The 6,316-nt window shown below is 38.0% G+C and overlaps 1 protein-coding gene across 2 annotated transcripts in view; it reads left to right on the forward strand.

Annotated features, from left to right (window-relative positions):
• LOC105446431 (replication protein A 32 kDa subunit-B-like) overlaps positions 1-615 on the forward strand; it is a 10,237-nt gene extending 9,622 nt beyond the window's left edge. For both annotated transcript variants that reach the window (XM_030983067.1, XM_030983066.1), the window contains exon 8: positions 1-615. This exon is cut by the window's left edge and continues 273 nt beyond it. The gene's annotated coding sequence lies outside the window, so the exon portion shown is untranslated.
• Positions 616-6,316: the final 5,701 nt, after the last annotated feature.

The following is a 6,316-nucleotide window of genomic DNA, read 5'->3' on the forward strand; positions in this document are numbered from 1 at the left end:
GGGTGTTTCACAAAACTTGTCATCAGTGACAAATGACAGTTTTTGTTATAAGCTAGTGAAATCCTTGCTTCTGATTGGTTATCAGCAGACTTGTCACTGATTTTTGTCATTTGTCATTGAAAAAAAGCTTTGTGAAACGAGTCCCTGATTTAACAAAAGAAGTAAGTCCAAGGTCTTAGTATTCCCTTTGTCGAACATGATATTAGACATTGGGTCTGGTTTAACTGAATTAGTAGAATGCGAACTATTGAGTTTGGTTTCATTTCAAGTTTTTAACCCTTATTTGCTTCACCATCATCGCTCTTCCAAATACATCTCTTCCTCCCCAGTGCTCTTTTGAAACGGTCAATTCTCGGTTTATGATTCCTCGCTGTTTTTCCTTGCTATTATAAATGTAATACATGTAGATTGTACAAAGTGAATCTTGGATGTAATGCATTTGTCAATGTTTTAAGGAAACTAAACTTAAGGCTTGTTCAGATAGGAAAACAGCTATGTTTTTTTACGACAACGTAAAGTTGGAAGTGTAATACGCTTTACATTTCTGTAAAACTTATAACAAAGAGCTCAGTGTATACGCGGGTCCTTTGTTGTGCACAATTAAATGTACACTTTAACAAGAAAATGTTGGCTTTGTGCAGCAGTTTTGATTCCACGCCATATATGAACAATCCTTAAAGCATCCTTATGAGACTGCTTATCACAATGTGTGTGCATGTGTTTTGTTCATAGGAATGTTAAACTAGCTATGTTAATTGGAAATATAGGAATAGACCCCCTGTATCTATATCTCTCATGAAAGAGCCCATTTTAGTACCAGTATGCCCGTCTCCATCTCCCCTAGCTTCCCATGATTCTATAACCCTTTCCAAGTTACCTATGGACTTCATAGTTACTTTTATCGTTACATAGCCCTTCCTAATCAGAGTCCACACTAACTCTTTTGGAAGGGGGTCCAGATTTAACTTTTTAGAGTCCACATGCGTGAGCTCTTATGTACTAAGAATTTTTGTATAACAATCTTCCATTTATGCCATATGGACTACAGGTAGACAAAAGATTGAATAAGTGGTTGTGTAAAGGTTATTGACATGACCTTAAAGACTTCATTTTTATGTCCGTACAATTGAACATGTGTATCATTTTGTCTCTGCTTTATCTGAATATTCTTGGGAATATTTTTTGTCACCGTAGCAGGCACAATTTAGTCCTGTTTATATAGGATTTCTGATCTTTTGTACTATTTTCATGGTAAATGTATGGAACGAGATATTTTGACTTGTAAACATGTTTTGTTCTTTGTATCAAACTATTTCGGTTCTACATACATGACTGAACACCAAAACTGGTTCTATGTGTTTGTATTGCAAACTTTTTTATGCCACTACGTTTATTTTTTCAATTGTAGTTTTTAAAGGGTTTCTGTATTTGTATTAACTGCGTGTATTACAGTATAACCGGTATAGGAAAGAAAGCAATTAAAAAATGTAGAGAACTCGCCAACCATCAAGAACATGGAATTAGAGCAATTTCTAAAAAAACAATTTTGGCTGATTTCGTTCAAAATCATGACTAGTATTAGCTTGTGAATACATCTTACATTATGATCTACAGTAGACTTTGATAGCAATTACTTGTAATACCAATTGAGAAGAAAAACTTAAAAGGTACTTTAAATTCTGCCATACCCTTCATTAGACAGTATGATACAAATATTTCTACATTATTTTTGTGCATACATGTACCGGTATATGATATATGCCTTTGAGAGGAAAGATGTGTAAAGGCTCGTACAGACATGAAGCAGTAAATTGCTTCATTTTTTTTAAGTCCAGTATAATAGAAATATTTTTAAGTCCCAAAAGAATGAGATCACACATGTAATACTCACATCTGTATATTGCATCACAAATATCAGTGATTTTGGTTCGGGCCGTTTTGCATCCAGACATTTTATGTTCATTTCGGTGATTATTCTATAGTTGAACTTATCTCAAAGACAGTTGGATTATGCACAGCCGTTAGCATCTTTGAATATATTTTGCAAAAGTTTCTCTATAAGGCATAGGATGTTGATTCAAATCTTTCATATTTTTTATTGTCAAGGAGATTTCATGTTCTTGATGTGGAATTTATGAAAAGTCTAAAATACTTGGAATTTTTGCTTTTGAATATATTTCACTTTAAGTCTACAAATGGCTCTCCATAATGTTTAGGTCCAACTTAGAGTTAAGTACGACTTAGGATCTTTGTGAAACACCCCCTTGTGTCGGTCTGGTGTCGGTCTGGTGTCTGTCCGGTCGGTGTGACTGGTGTATGAAGAGGGTTTATATGAAGTTCTACAGCGGGAAGAGAATTCACTGGATGTACGTTTGTACAATGTATATAGCAAAATATTACAAACTAATACAGAGTTCATTCAAAAGAAGAAATGGACAATAAAGTTTGTACATGTATAAAAAAAAATGTCTGGCCCAATCTTTGTGTTATTTTTTGTTTTGTTTGTAGAGAATTCACCTAATAAGGCAGGGAGAGGGCATTATGCCCCCCCCCTCCGTGATTTTTCTGATTGTTTGGGCACGCATACGGATGGCGCCCCGCCGCTTGCCGACTTTTTTTTTTCGAGTCTTGCGCATCTCTTAAAACAATTTTTTTGAATATCGGACGTACAGTTTCAAATTCACGTGACCTTTTGTCTTTGCATGTCAGCCCGAAAATTGCTCATTTTCGTGATTTTCCTTAACACCAGCTGATTTCCATTTCGGTGTTTAGAGCTGGTGTTAGTGTTTGTGTTTATTAAACACTTACATCAGCCCTAAACACCTAACTTGAAATCACTCATTGCCTGCAGTCAAAAGACAAGATTTTATGATCGATGGAAAATCTTTTTACAATAGTATTCTATATACTTCACTTGACATGCGTGCAAATTTTTGCTGCGATCGGCCGTATTTAGACCTCAAATAGCCCGGCCTTATATTAAGCTTGGTATAAAAGATTGAATTTCTTTTCTTTTTTAATTCACTGTTATAAAAAAAAGTGTTCCAAGTCACTTGCAGTATAATGTAATTATAAGAAAATGGATGTTCCTTAACTGGATTTAGAGAACATCGGGAGAACCTCTCCCCCCCCCCCCCAAAAAAAAAAAGTGGTAAAAATGTGATTTTACAATTGCCTTTGATATGCCTGTAAAGGTTGTGTTGAAGTGTGAAAGCAATGTGGAGTAAATGGAGGATTTTTATTGAGATATGAAGAGGAAAGTGTACCTAGATAAGAGGGCCAATACGAGACAATATGAACTTCCACACAATTGTCAAAATTACAATCAAGATACCGGTATCCAAAAAGCATGCTAGTTGTCCATGCCATGTTTGAATGTGATTTCTTTCATGATGAATTCAGAATCACGTTCAGACCATTGCCCTTGAAAAGAATTCCCATCAGAACTCAAAATATTAAAGCTTATCTAGTATTCTTATCATTAAGTATCTGGTGTTGACTCTGCCTCGAAGGGGAAAAGCGAAATTAATCACTTTAACCATGGCTGTCAACCCTCCTGCATTTGGAGGGAGTCTTGCCACCACGCTCATTCTCCCGCCGTCCCGCTAGCTCGTAGCTGGAGACTCCCGCCACCACACGCTTCCTCCTGCTCTCCTGCAAACGAGATAAAATTTCCAGGTTATGAAAAACCTCCCGCCAAACGTGTAAAATGAAAAGGAAGAAAAAAAATATTTTTAATGCTCACTATACCCCCCCCCCCCCAACCCCCTTTAGCAAAAAATTTGCATACGATATGGTACGCTGGTTCCTCTGAAGAAACAAAAATCTCCCTCCAAGCAGTTCTCCAAAGTTGACAGCCCTGCCTTAACCCTTGGGGGTTTCTTTTCCCGATATAACTGATTGGGATAAGCCGATATGCAGGTGAACTAATACCACTTTTATACTAATAGTGCAGGGAGTTCTTATTATGTGAAAAGGTGGTGAGTCTCCTATACGCAAGGCCTCAATTTATTAAACATCTTTTCCCTGGGATGGAGTGTTTTCACACTGAAATCTTGTCTGCATCTATGAAACAGGAGAGGGGCACATTCACACACAATGCAGGCTTCGGTCATCCACCTGGGTTGAATTTGAACTTGTGATCTTTAGGTTAAAAGGGCAGACGCTTTTCTGACAGAGCCAACTTGCCTCTACAAGCCAACTCGCTTCTACAATGATTCTTAGATCTCAATTCTACACACACACACATTCTCTCTTCCTTTCTCTCTCCCTCTCCATCTCTCTCCCTCTCTCTCTCTCTCTCTCTCTCTCCCCCTCCACAATCTGTCAACTATGTCTCTAATTCTCCCTCTTCCCCTGGGTTGAATTCAAACTTGTGATCTTTGGTTAGAAGGGCAGACACTTTTCTGACTGAGCCAACTCGCCTCTATAATGATTCTTTGATTTCAATTCTACACACACACACACAAACTCACCACCAAAGCCTCACATCATACACAAACAGACAAAAAGGGCATGATGTGTCATTGTCTGATGAGTGGATTGACTTTTATTGCAATTACAGAAATATCCTGAATTCTTCAACAGATATGAACACTTACTGACGACAGGTAGGTTTCTCCATAATAATCCATTATTTACAAATTCAAATCACAACATGTAACATTCATACTGTCTGTATGGAGCCAGGAGGGTGTTACTCAGAGTTTATCACAGAATGCCCGTCCTCATCAGCTCGAGATTGCCAAATAGCCCGCTATTTCTGATTTGGGAAATAATCCCGACGTTGCAAATCACGTCTCCATCAGCTCAAGATTCGACCTCGAAACTTGAAACTCGACCTCGAGAAATTAGCTCGAGATATTTTGCTCAGCGTTCGCGCATATGGCGAATCTTCAGGCTGGTGAAAACGCACCAGACAAATGGCGGGATATTTTGCAAACTAGCCCAAGATATCTTGGGATGATTATCCCAACCAAATATCCCGCTAATTGCAACTTCGGGCTGATGAAGACGCAAATTAGCTGGATAATTTGCGATCGGGTAAGTTGAAATAGCGCGATATTTGGCAATCTCGAGCTGATGAGGACAGGTCTAAAGATGATGCCCTCCTGGCTCTGTACATACGATCATTGACACAGAGTGCATGATCAATTCATCTAGATTCATCTGTACATTCAAAAGGAGGTGTCCATCATCAAGATTCTGAAGGCATAATTTGACGCTATTTGTCCCCTGAGAATTTCTGAATATTTAGATGCAGCAACAAAGCAAAGATAGTAGGTAGTTTTTTACTCATGCTCGAATGTGCATTAAAACCAGGTTTCGACAAGACAATGAGTGATTTCAAGTTGGGTGTTAGTGTTAGTGTTTAGAGCAGTCAAGAGCTCTTAAATCAAGCTAAAAATTTGCTGATGAAATTAAGAGCCCGATACCGAAATCAATTGTCTAACGATTAACACCAACACCGAACCGGAAATAAACATTTGCTTTTGCGGAAATCCCAAGGGTTTAGTGTTAGTGAATATGACATTTGTACGTAAAATATTAACACTAGTTACAAAGGTCGGTTCAGCAGACGACAATTTTGCTAAATTGATAACACTAGCTCCCGGAAGTTGACGATATTCAGAGGTCAAAGCCTTAACACCAGCTGATTTCCATTTCGGTGTTAAGTTTTTTAAACACTAACACCAGCCCTTAACACCTAACTTGAAATGACTCATTGCCTGCAGTCAAAAGACAAGATATTTATCAGCGATGGATAAATCAAAACAAATAGACATATTAGAATGTGATTTTTTGAAAAGACAAGTATTCCAAAATAAAGTCTTTAAACCCCCTCTGCACAACTTATAGCTACTTGCGCCCTCTATATAGCCAACAATGCCTAATCAGTGCCTGTTGATCCACCATGATCCTATTTTTCTTATGTTAATCAAGAGCTGATTTGATGAAATAATCACCTGTCAGTGACCTTGCAGGGAGGTCTAATCTCCCCTGGCCAAACTAGTACAGACTGGCTTTAAGGGTTGTGTTCATACTAAAAGGTCCAACTAAAATCCATCAAAAATTGAAAGAGGATCTATTTTGTCATCCTATGACTTAACACCCATGTACTGTGCCTTAACTTTTAAGGCTAGCTCAGATATGACGCAGACAAACCACAGAGGTTTCACATTCCTTTATCTTATAACACAGAGCTCAATGAATACTCTCAATCTTTGTTTAAAAAACATGGTGGCTTATTTTATGCGGTTTATCCTGCCATATCTGAACAAGCCCTAATGCTCATAAGTCACAACAGGGGGGTGTT

The sequence above is a fragment of the Strongylocentrotus purpuratus genome, unplaced genomic scaffold, assembly GCF_000002235.5.
Source record: "Strongylocentrotus purpuratus isolate Spur 01 unplaced genomic scaffold, Spur_5.0 spur5_scaffold_13, whole genome shotgun sequence".
NCBI lineage: Eukaryota > Metazoa > Echinodermata > Echinoidea > Camarodonta > Strongylocentrotidae > Strongylocentrotus > Strongylocentrotus purpuratus.